Source organism: Macaca mulatta, chromosome 6, assembly GCF_049350105.2.
Source record: "Macaca mulatta isolate MMU2019108-1 chromosome 6, T2T-MMU8v2.0, whole genome shotgun sequence".
In the NCBI taxonomy this organism is placed as follows: domain Eukaryota; kingdom Metazoa; phylum Chordata; class Mammalia; order Primates; family Cercopithecidae; genus Macaca; species Macaca mulatta.
Genome location: NC_133411.1, coordinates 189,928,446 through 189,941,233, shown reverse-complemented (window position 1 = coordinate 189,941,233; position 12,788 = coordinate 189,928,446). Strand labels below are relative to the sequence as shown.

Sequence of the window (12,788 nt, the reverse complement as noted above, 5' to 3'; positions counted from 1 at the left end):
TACTTGGTTGAATAAGAGTAGTAAAAGTGGGCATCCTTGTCTTGTTCCAGTTCTTATTGAAAAGCTTTCAACTTTTCCCCATTCTGTATGATGTTAACTGTGAGTTTGTCATATGTGACCTTGATTGTGTTGAGGTACATTTCTTCTACATCTAACCTGTTGAGAGTTTATATCATGCAGGAATGTTGAATTTCATCAGATATTTTTTGATGTCTATTGAGATGATCATATGCTTTTTGGTCTTCATTCTGTTGATATGATATATCACATTTATTGATTTCCATATGTTGAACCATCCTTGCATCCCAGGAATCAATCCCAGTTAATCATGGTGTATATTCTTTTTGATGTGCTATTGGATTTGGATTGCTAGTATTTTGTTGAGAATTTTTGCATCTATGTTCATAATGGATATTGGCCTGTAGCATTCTCCTTTGTGTTGTATTCTTTTATGATTTTGCTATCAGGGCAATACTGTCCTTATGGAATGAGTTTGGAAGAATTCCCACCGCTTCAACTTTTTGTAATACTTTAAGAAAAGAAGGTGTTAGATCTTTAAAAGTTTAATAGAATCCAGCAGTGAAGTCAGATATCTTGTTTTGAGCTTTTGTTTGCTGGGATACTTTCTACCACTGATTCACTCTTGTTACTCATTATTGGTCTGATTAGGTTTTCTATTTTTTCCTGACTCTATTTTGGTATGTTCCATGTGTTTATGAGGTTATCTACTTCTACGTTTTCCAATTTGTTGGCATATACTAGTTTTCTCTTTCTTTCTCTCCTTCCTTCCTTCCTTCCTTCCTTCCTTCCTTCCTTCCTTCCTCCCTCCCTCCCTCCCTCCCTCCCTCCCTTCCTTCTCTTTCTCTTTCTTTGGCTAATTTTTGTGGGTTTTTCTTTTTTAGTAGAAACAGGGTTTCACCATGTTGGCCAGGCTGGTCTCGAACTCCTGACCTCAAGTGATTTGCTGCCTTGGCCTCCCAAAGTGCTGAGATTACAGGCATAAGCAGCTGTGCCCCGGGGCATATATTTCTTAATAGTCTCCAGTGATCCTTTGTATTTCTCTGGTATCAGTTGTAATGCCTCCTTTTGGTTTCTAATTTTCTTTATTTGGGTCTTCTCTCTTTTTTTTCATAGTCTAGCTAAGGGTTTGTCAATTTTATCTTTTCAAAACACAAACTCTTATTTTGTTGGTCTTTTGTATTATAATTTTGGTCTTTATTTCGTTTATTTCTCCTCTGATATTTATTTCCTTCTACAAAATTTGGGCTTCGTTTCTTCTTGCCCTTCTAATTTCTTGAGGCTAATTGTTAGGGTTTTTTTTTTTTTACTTCAAATATTTATACCTTTTGTGATGTAGGCATTTATTGCTATAAACTTCCCTCCTAGTACTGCTTTTGCTATATCCCATATGTTTTGGTATGTTGTGTTTCTTTTTTTTTTTTTTTTTCCCTCTGAGATGAAGTCTTGCTCTGTCACCCAGGCTGAAGTGCAGCGGCATGATCTCAGCTCACTGCAACCTCTGCCTCCCTGGTTCAAGAGATTCTCCTGCCTCAGCCTCCCGAGTAGCTGGGATTAGCGCCACCACACCCAGCTAACTTTTTATATTTTTAGTAGAGACAGTGCTTCACCATGTTGGCCAGGCTGGTCTTGACCCCTTGACCTCATGATCTGCCTGCCTCAGCCTCCCAAAATGCTGGGATTACAGGCGTGAGTCACTGTGCCCAGCTTGTATATTGTATTTATATTTTCATTTGTTTTAAGGAGTTTTTTTTAACTTTCTGTTAAATTCTGCATTGAGCCAATGGTTGTTCAGAAGAATGTTGTTTAATTTCCATGTATTTGTACAATTTCCAGTATTCTTGTTATTGATTTCTTGTTTTATTCTATTGTGCCCTGAAAATATACTTGATAGAGTTTTTATTTAAAAAACTTTTTTTTGAGGTTGTTTTGTGGCCTAACATAAAATGTATCCTGGAGAACGTTCCATGCACTGATGAGAAGAATGTGTATTCTGCAGCTTGTGGATAAAATGTTATGTAGATATCTGCTAGGTTCATTTGGTGTATAGTGTACAATAAATCCAATATTATTTTGTTGATTTTCTGTTTAGATGATCTGTCCAATGGTGAGTGTGGACTGTTGAAGTCCCCAGCTTCAACAGCTAGACAGTTCAGCTAGACGTTACATTCGTTAATGTACTGAGATCTACCTTTCCCTTTAGATCTAGTAATATTTGCTTTATGAATCTTGGTGCTCCTGTGTTGGGTTCATATATATTTACAATTGCTATATCCTCTTGCTGAATTGACCCCTTTATCATTAAATAATAATCTCCTTTGTCCCTTTTTATAGTTTTTGACTTAAAATCTATTTTATATACTGATACTTATATCAGCTACGCTGATATATAAGTATAGCTATTCTTGCTTGTTTTTTTTTTTTCTTTTGTGTGGAATACCATTCATCATCTCTCAATTTCAGTCTATGTGTGTCTTTACAAGTGAAATGAGTTTCTTCTGGGTGGCATATAATGGGATCTTTTTTCATTCATTCATTCATTCATTCAGCCAATTTATATATTTTAATTAGGGAATTTAAACTATTTACATTGAAGGGTATTGTTGATGAGTGAGGACTTACTCCTGTCATTTTGTTAACTTTTTGTTCATTATTTTGTAGATCCAGTTTGATTCTTCCTCTCTTATAATTTACCTTTGCCGTTTGATGGATTACTATAGTGATAAAATTTGATTCCTTTCTCTTTCTCATTTTCATATCTGTTCTTCCAGTGAGTTTTCTACTTTCAGGTGTTTTCATCTGGTAGTTATCATCCTTTCCCTTCCAGATGTAGGACTCCCTTGAGCATTTCTTGTAAGACTGATCTAGTGGTGATAAATTCCCTCAGTTTTGCTTATCTAAAAATGTATTTTTCTTCTTTATTTCTGAAGAATAGCTTTGCTGGACATCATACATTAGTTGGCTTTTTTTCCTTCCAGCACTTTGAACATAGTATCCCTTTCTCTCTTGGCCTGTAAGATTTCTGTTAAGAAATCTGCTGTTACCATCCTGGCCAACATGGTGAAACCCTGTCTCTACTAAAAATACAAAAATTAGCTGGGTGTGGTGGTGTGTGCCTGTAATCTCAGCTACTTGGGAGGCTAAGGCAGGATAATCACTTGAATTAGGGAGTCAGAGGCTGCAGTGAGCAGAGATTGTGCCAGTGCACTCCAGCCTGGCGACAGAGCGAGACTCCATCAAAAAAAGGAAGGAAGGAAGGAAGGAGGAAAGGAAGGAAGGAAGGAAGGAAGGAAGGAAGGAAGGAGGAAAGGAAGGAAGGAAGGAAGGAAGGAAGGAAGGAAGGAAGGAAGGAAGGAAGGAGGAAAGGAAGGAAGGAAGGAAGGAAGGAAGGAAGGAAGGAAGGAGAAAGAAAGAAATCTGCTGTTAGTCTGATGGGAATTCTCTTGTATGTAGCATGACACTTTTATCTTGCTCATTTTAGAATTCTCTATATGTTGTTAACTTTTGACAATTTGACTATAATGTGCCATGTAGAGGACCTTTTTGTGATGAATATATTTGGAAACTTTTAAGCTTCCTGGAACTGGATCCACATCTCTTCCAGGACTTGGGAATTTTTCAGCTATAATTTTATTAAATAGGTTATTTACACTATCTGTCATTTCTTCTTCTGAAACTCACATAATGTGAAAATTTTTTCACTTAATGGTATTTCGTAAGTCCTGCATACTTTCTTCATTCTTTTTCTTTTTCTTTCTTTTTTTCATCTGACTGGGTTATTTCAAAATACCTGTCTTCAAGTTCCGAAATTCTTTCTTCTGATTGATCTCCTGTATAAATTTGAAAGGAATCAAATTTTATCACTAGAGTAATCCATCAAATGGCCATGTTTTTATTTCATTCATTGAATTCCTTAGCTCCAAGATTCCTGTTTAGCTCTGTTTTGTAATATCTGTCTCTCTGTTGAATATTTCTTTTTTAAAAATGGGGAAAGGAGTTTTAAAAAAATATTTCATTTAGATCACAAATTGTTTCCCTGATTTTGTTAAATTCTCCATTTCTAGTCTCTTGTATCTCAGTAAGTGTTCTTAAGATCATTATTTTGAACTCCTTTTCAGGCATTCATAGATTTTATTTTCCTTGGAGTCTGTTACTGAAGAATTATTGTGTTCCTTTGGAGGTGTCATATTCCCATGGATTTTCATGTTTCTTGTGTTCCTACATTGATATCTGCAAATTTGGTGGAACAGTAACCTCTTCCAATTTTATGGAATAACATTATATATAAACCAACTATTAGTTTTGTTGATGTTTTCTTTTGTTTTTCTACTCTCTATTTCTGCTCTAATTTTTGTTATTTCAAACATTTTCAATTTGGGGCTTAATTTTTTTCTTAAAACTTTTATAGGCAAAGATATTTTCCTGTAGATGAGTCCTATGGTGTTGGCTGGATATGTGGGCACTGTATTATATTAATAATTTCCATGTAACTGCTTCAGCTGTAATCAACATTGGCAGTACCTTCAAGTGTGTCAATGTTGTAGGCTGTGTGTATTTTTGGAGGCAATGCCACAGCTTTGCTGGGGGCTGGGGCCACCAGGTAGGCTGGTTTTTAGGCAAGGAAGGTGCACACCAAACTTGACAGCTCCACTGGTCACTTGTCCCAGTGGTGTACCAGTCGAGGAGGCAAGGTTACTAATGGTGCCAGATGCTGAGTGGGCCAGTACCTGGAGTCCTGGGTGATGGACATAGCATGCAGAAGCTCTGCAAGTAAATGAGATATGGCCACCATCAGTGGTGGACACCAAAAGGGCTGTTACTGAGACTCCTGGGGGGCTGCATGCAGCATGTAGTCACTCTGCCAATCAAGGGTATGAAGTCATGGCAGCAGGTGCTGAGTGCACCAGTCCTTGGAACCCTGGGGGATGCAGGCAATGTGTGGTGCCTCCACTGTTCCAGGGGGTGGTATTTCTGGTGGCAGCAAATGCTGGGCAGGCTAATTCCCAATTCCTGGGGAACATGTGTGGTGTACAGCACCTGTGCCAATTGAAAGTTTTGGCTCACCAGTGGTCTGGTCACATGTGACTCCACAAGTCCTTAGATCACTGGAGTCACATGTGGCATGCAGCAGCTCCACCAATCAAGTGGTCAGGGTCACTGGTTGAGGGGATGGAGTGCTGGTGGCAATCTTCAACTGTGCTGGTCCACAATTCCTGCAGAGCACACTACAGCACACGGCAGCTCTGCTAGTCAAGGACATCTAAACAATATTAATTCTTCTAATTATGAACACAGGATAGTTTTCTATTTGCTTATGTTTTCTTCAATTTCTTTAATTAGTGTTTTATAACTTTCCATAATTTTAACCAGGTCTTTCATCTCTGAAGTACTTTTTTGTTGCTATTGGAATTGTTTTCTTAATCTTTTTCAGACAGTTTTTCATTAGTGTATAGAAATGATACTGATCTTTGTATGTTGATTTTGTATCCTTCAACATTACTAGACTTACTTACCTGTTCCAATCTTTTTTTGGCTAAGTCTTTAGGATTTTCTATATATAAGATCATGTCATTACTAAATAGAGACAATTTTACTTTTTTCTTTCCAATGTGGATACCTTTTCTTTCTTTCTTTTGCCGAACTGTGCTGGTTAGGACATCCAGTACTACGTTAGAAAGAAGTGCTGGGGGCAGTGGCCTGTAATCCCAGCACTTTGGGAGGACGAGGCAAGCAGATCACAAGGTCAAGAGATCAAGACCATCCTGGCCAACATGGTGAAACCCTGTCTTTACTAAAAATACAAAAAAATTAGCTGGGTGTGGTGCTGCATGCCTGTAGTTCCAGCTACTCAGGAGGCTGAGGCAGGAGAATCACTTGAACCCAGGAGACAGAGGTTGCAGTGAGCTGAGATAGTGCCACTGCACTCCAGCCTGGCAACAGAGCGAGATGCCATCAAAAAAAAAAAAAAAGTTGTAAGAATGGGCATTCTTGTATTGTCCCTGATCTAACAGGAAAAGTGTTCCACCTTTCATGCTTAAGTATGATGTTGGTAACCGTGGCAGCCTGTGTGGAGCAGTTGCTGTGAAGAAGCTGGCTGCAGCAGGGGAGGTGTGGCTGGGGCTATGTGCTCCATGGAGCCAGGTGGGGCTGGGAACAGGTGGGAGCCCCACCCTCTACTGAGTCCATGGGGCAGGAGTCCTGCCCTCTGGGGCACAGCTGCAGTCACCCAGCCGTGGCTCCATACCCAGGCATCTCTGTGCTCATGGAGCCCTGGAAACCCTCTCTGCCCCTGCAGGCTCAGAAGTGCCTGTTCCTGCTTCCTACCCTCTCCCTGCTCCTGGTGCCCACTCCAGCGCAGAGTAAAGTTGTAGCTGAGTCCAGGCACTGTTGTGACCCAGCCAGGTGTGCATGTGCTGGAGGCAGTGCTGACATGCCAGCTCCTGCCTCCTCAGCTCCCTCTAGACTTTGAGCACCAATGAGCACAAGAGGGAGGACGGGGGCTGAGGGCAGCTCTGCACAGGTCTGCAGGTGCCACTCAGCATGAATGGCCTGGGCGCCATGGATGGCATGTTGATGGTGCAAGGGAAACGGTTTCCTGGGTGAAAAGGGGCAGGTCCCTGACTACCTTCAAGCCAGGGATGACCAGAAGCCTGGGGGCTGGGCTGCCAGTTCTGGGTGGACTCCATTGCCTGGAGTCAGAATTTATGGTGGTTTTTCCTAGCCACCCATGGCCATCCATGAACCAATCAGCATGCACTCCCTTCCTTCTGAGCCCATAAAAACCCCTAGACTCAGCCAGACATCAGGACTATGAAGTGAGAAGCAGGAAGGAGCTACCCACTTGTCGGGATGACCTGCCTGCAGAAAGGAGCTACCCACTTCAGGTCTCCTGAGAATTGTTCTGTTGCTCAATAAAGCTCCTCACCACCTCACTTGCCCTCCAGTTGTCTGTGTACCTCATTCTTCCTGGATATGGGACAAGAACTTGGGAACCATTGAATGGTGGGACTGAAAAAGCTGTAACACAAACAGGGCTGATACACACCGCCCTATTTGCCATGTTGCAGACAATGAGAAGGAGAGAAGAACTGCAGCTCTTCAGGGAGCCCAGACCTAGGGGCTTCCCAAACCAGGACTGTGATACCCTCTTTGGGACTGTATGGTTTCTGGCATTTCCAAGCTTCCAGGCACCACCACATTCCCCTCGTCCAGACACAGGGGCCTACAGTGGAAGCCGCTTGCAGTGCATCTGGTCTAGCCACACAGAGGCTTACATGGAGCTGGCACCTGTGCTGATGCCTAGAGCTGCCTGCTCCACCACAGCAGCCAGCATGCCTGGCTGTGCACAGTGGCTACATTTTGCATTCACTCACTCATGCACTCCTCACTGCTCTGTGCCTGGCTCGCCCTTGGCAGGTGCAGGATCTGGATGGTAGCACAAGCCAAGCATACCCTGCAAGGCCAAGGGGGCAGAACAAGCCCAATGGGCCTGAGAAAAACTTGGGCAAAGGTTTCCAGAGGAAAAGCAACACCCAAAGGATCCCATGACATTGTTAGCTATGGGTTGTCATATATGGCTTTTATTGCATTGAAGTACATTCCCTGTATACCTAATATGTTCAGAGATTTTAATCATGAAAGAGTGTTGAATTTGTCAAATATTTTCTCTGTATCAATTGAGATTATCATATGATTTTTATCCTTCACTTTGCTTATATGTTATATCACATTTATATTTGTATATATTGAACCATCCTTGCATCCCAGGGTTAAGTCATACTTGGTCAGTGGACAGTTCTTTCAATGTGATATTTTATTTGGTTTACTAGTATTTGGTGGGGGGTGGAATTTTTGCATCTATTTTCATCAGGAATATTGGCCTGTGATTTTCTTTTTTTTTTTTTCAGTGTCCTTGTCTGATATTGGTATCAGGGTAATGTTGACCTTGTAAAATAAGTTTGGAAGTATGTCTTCTGTCATTTTTTGGAAGAGTCTGAGAAATGTTGGTAGTTTTTCTTTAAATGTTTGGTAGAATTCATCAGTGAAGCCACTGGGTCCTGGGCTTTTCTTTGATGGGAGAATATTTATTACTAAATCAGTCTCCTTACTTATTATTGATCTGTTCTTTGGACTTAATTCTTTTTTCTTTTTCTAGTTCCTTGAGGTGTAACATTAGGCTGTTTATAAGAGATCCTTCTTCTTCTTTGATATAGATGTCTATTGCTATAAATTTCCCTCTCATTTCTGCCTTTAATGAACCCCATAAGTTTTGTGTGTTGTGTTTCCATTCTTGGTTGTCTCAAAATATTTTGTATTTCATTTTTGTTTTTTTCTGTGACCCATTGGTTGTTTGAAAGCATGTTGTTTAATTTCCACATATTTGCCTATTTTCCAAGATTTCTATTTCTAGTTTGTACCATTGTGGTCTGAAAAGATACATAATATGATTTGAATCCTCTTAAATTTAAAACTTTTTATGTGGCCTAAGATATGATATATTCTGGAGAATGGTCCTTATGCACTTGAGAATGTGTGCTCTACTGCTGTTGGATGGAATATTCTGTATATAGCTATTAAGTCCATTTGCTCTAACATGTAGTTTAAGTCCAATGTTTTCTTATTGATTGTGTGTCTGGATTATCTGCTCATTGCTGAAAGTGGGATTTGAGGTTCCTTACTTCTATTGTGTTGTAGTTTATCTCTCCTCAAAATATTTACTAACTGCTTCAATGTTTTGTGCATATATATTTACATTGTTATATGTTCTTGGTAAATTGGTCCCTTTATTATTACATAATGACCTTTTTCTCTTTTTATAGTTACATACTTAAAGTCTATTTTGTCTCATATAAGTATAGCTACCACTGCTTTTTGTTGTTGTTGTTTTTATTTGCATGGAATATCCTTTTTCATCCCTCACTTTCAGACTTTGTGTGTCCTTACTAGTAATGTGAGTTGCTTATAGATGGTATATGGTTGATTTTAAAAATACATTCAGCCACTCTATGTATTTTAATTGGAGAATTTAACCCATTTACATTCAAGGTTATTTATAGGTACAGACTTCCATTTTGTAATTCGTTTTATGTTTGTTTTGTAGATCTTTTATTTTTAATACTTCTCTGACTGTCTTCCTTTGAAGTTTGATGATTTCCCACAGTTGTATGCTTTGAATCCTTTGTTTTTTATTATTTGTGCGATCACTGTGGCTTTTTAAAAATTATACTTAAAGTTATGGGATACATTTGCAGAATGTACAGGTTTGTTACATAGGTATACACGTGCCATCGTGGTTTGCTGCACCCATCAACTCGTCATCTACATTACGTATTTCTCCTAATGCTATCCCTCCTTAGCCCCCACCTGCTGACATGCCCCAGTGTGTGATATTCCCCTCCCTGTGTCCATGTGTTTTCATTGTTCAACTTCCACTTATGCTTGTTTATGGCTGCGTAGTATTCAATAGTGTATATGTGCCACATTTTATTTATACAGCCTATCATTGATGGGCATTTGGGTTGGTTCCAAGTCTTTGCTATTGTGAACAGTGCTGCAATAAACATTCATGTGCATGTGTCTTTATAGTAGAATGATTTGTAATCCTTTGAGTATATACTCAGTAATGGGATTGCTGGGTCAAATCACCACACTGTCTTCCACAATGGTTGAACTAATTTACACTGCCACCAATAGTATAAAAACATTCCTATTTCACCACATTCTTTCCAGCATGGGTTGTTTCCTGACTTTTTAATGATCACCATTCTAACTGGTGCAAGATGGTATCTCATTGTAGTTTTGATTTGCATTTCTCTAATGACCAGTGATGTTGAGCTTTTTTCATATTTGTTGGCCACATAAATGTCATCTTTTGAGAAGTATCTGTTCATATCCTTCCCCCACTTTTCGATAGGCTTGTTTTTTTCTTGTAAATTTGTTTAAGTTATTGTAGATTCTAGATATTAGCTCTTTGTCAGATGGATAGATTGCAAAAATTTTCTCCCATTCTGTAGGTACCTGTTCACTCTGATGAGTTTCTTTTGCTGTGCAGAAGCTCTTTAGTTTAATTAGATCCCACTTGTCAATTTTGGCTTTTGTTGCCATTGCTTTTAGTGTTTTAGTCATGAACTCTTTGCCCATGCCTATATCCTGAATGGTATTCCCTAGGTTTTCTTCTAGGGTTTTTATGGTTTTAGGTATTATGTTTAAGTCTTTAATCCATCTTGAGTTAATTTTTGTATAAGGTGTAAGGAAGGAGTCCTGTTTCAGTTTTCTGCATATGGCTAGCCAATTTTCCCAACACCATTTATTAAATAGGGATTCTTTTACCTATTGCTGGTTTTCGTCAAGTTTGTCAAAGATCAGATGGTTGTAGATGTGTGGCATTATTTAAGGCCTCTGTTCTGTTCCATTGGTCTATATATATGTTTTCATACCTTTACCATGCTGTTTTGGTTACTGTAGCCTTGTAGTATAGTTTGAAGTCAGGTAGCATGATGCCTCCAGCTTTGTTCTTTTTGCTTAGGATTGTCTTGGCTATATGGGTTCTTTTGTGGTTCCATATGAAATTTAAAGTATTTTTTTTTTCTAATTCTGTGAAGAAAGTCAATGGTAGCTTAATGGGGATAGCATTGAATCTGTAAATTACTTTGGGCAGTATGACCATTTTCATGATATTGATTCTTCCTATTCATGAGCATGGAATGTTTTTTCCATTTATTTGTGTCCTCTCTTATTTCCTTGAGCAGTGGTTTGTAGCTCTCCTTGAAGAGGTCCTTCACATCACTTGTAAGTTGGATTCCTAGGTATTTTATTCTCTTTGAAGCAATTGTGAATGGGAGTTCATTCATGATTTGGCTCTCTGTTTGTCTATTATTAGTGTGTAGGAATGCTTGTGATTTTTGCAAGTAGATTTTGTATCCTGAGACTTTGCTGAAGATGCTTATCAGCTTAAGGAAATTTTGGGCTGAGATGATGGGGTTTTCTAAATATACAATCATGTCATCTGCAAACAGAGACAATTTTACTTCCTACTTGAATACCCTTTATTTCTTTCTCTTGCCTGATTGCCCAGGCCAGAACTTCCAATACTATGTTGAATAGGCATGGAGAGAGAGGACATCCTTATCTTGTGCTGGTTTTCAAAGGGAATGCTTCCAGCTTTTACCCATTCAGTATGATATTGGCATGGGTTTGTCATAAGTAGCTCTTATTATTTTGAGATGCGTTCCATTGATACCTAATTTATTGAGAGTTTTTAGCATGAAGTGGTGTTTAATTCTATCAAAGGCCTTTTCTGCATCTATGGAGATAATGGTTTTTGTCATTGGTTCTGTTTATGTAATGGATTATGTTTATTAATTTGTGTATGTTGAACCAGCCTTGCATCCCAGGGATGAAGCCAACTTTATCGTGGTGGATAAGGTTTTTGAAGTGCTGCTGGATTCAGTTTGCCAGTATTTTATTGAGGATGTTCACATCAATATTCATCAGGATTATTGGCCTGAAATTTTCCTTTTTTGTTTGTGTCTCTGCCAGGTTTTGGTATCAGGATGATGCTGGCCTCATAAAATGAGTTAGGGAGGAGTCCCTCTTTTTCTGTTGTTTGGAATAGTTTCAGAAGGAATAGTACCAGCTCCTCTTTGTAACTCTGGTAGAATTCGGCTGTGAATCCATCTTGTCCTGAGCTTTTTTTGGTTGGTAGGCTATTAATTACTGCCTGAATTTCAGAACTTGTTATTGGTCTATTCAGGGATTTGACTTCTTCCTGGTTTAGTGTTGGGAGGGTGTATGTGTCCAGAAATTTATCCATTTATTCTAGATTTTCTAGTTTATTTGTGTAGAGGTGTCTATAGTATTCTCTGATAGTAGTTTGTATTTCTGTGGGATCAGTGGTGATATCTCCTTTATCATTTTTATTGCATCTATTTGATTCCTGTCTCTTTTCTTCATTAGTCCCGGTAATGGTCTATCTGTTTTGTTTATCTTTTCAAAAAACCAGCTCCTGGATTCATTGATGTTTTGAAGGGTTTTTCGTGTCTCTATCTCCTTCAGTTCTGCTTTTATCTTAGTTATTTCTTGTCTTCTGATAGCTTTTGAATGTGTTTGCTCTTGCTTCTGTAGTTCTTTTACTTGTGATGTTAGGGTGTCGATTTTAGATCTTTCCTGCTTTCTCCTGTGGGCATTTAGTGTTATAAATTTCCCTCTAAACACTGCTTTAGCTGTGTCCTAGAGATTCTGCTATGTTATGTCTTTGTTCTCATGGGTTTCAAATAACTTATTTATTTCTGCCTTAATTTAATTGTTTATCCAGCAGTCATTCAGGAACAGATTGTTCAGTTTCCATGTAGTTTTGTGGTTTGAGTGAGTTTTTAAATCCTGAGTTCTAATTTGAATGCACTGTGGTCTGAGAGGCTGTTTGTTATTATTTACATTCTTTTGCATTTGCTGAGTGTTCTGTTTCGAATTATGTGATCAACTGTAGAATAAGTGTGATGTGGTCCTGAGAAGAATATATATTATGTTGACTTGGGGTGGAGAGTTCTGTAGATGTCTATTAGGTCCACTTGTTCCAGAACTGAGTTTGAGTCCTGAATATCCTTGTTAATTTTCTGTCTCATTGATCTGTCTAATATTGACAGTGGGATGTTAAAATCTTCCACTATTATTGTGTGGGAGTCTAAGTCTCTTTGTAGGTCTCTGAGAACTTGCTTTATGAATCTGGGTCCTCCTGTATTGAGTGCATATATATTTAGGATAGTTAGCTCTTC

At 38.9% G+C, this 12,788-nt stretch overlaps 1 protein-coding gene across 1 annotated transcript in view; it reads right to left on the bottom strand.

The window, feature by feature from the left end:
* BTNL8 (butyrophilin like 8) overlaps nt 1–12,788 on the bottom strand; it is a 47,979-nt gene that overhangs the window by 9,353 nt on the left and 25,838 nt on the right. The gene's annotated exons all lie outside the window — the stretch shown is intronic.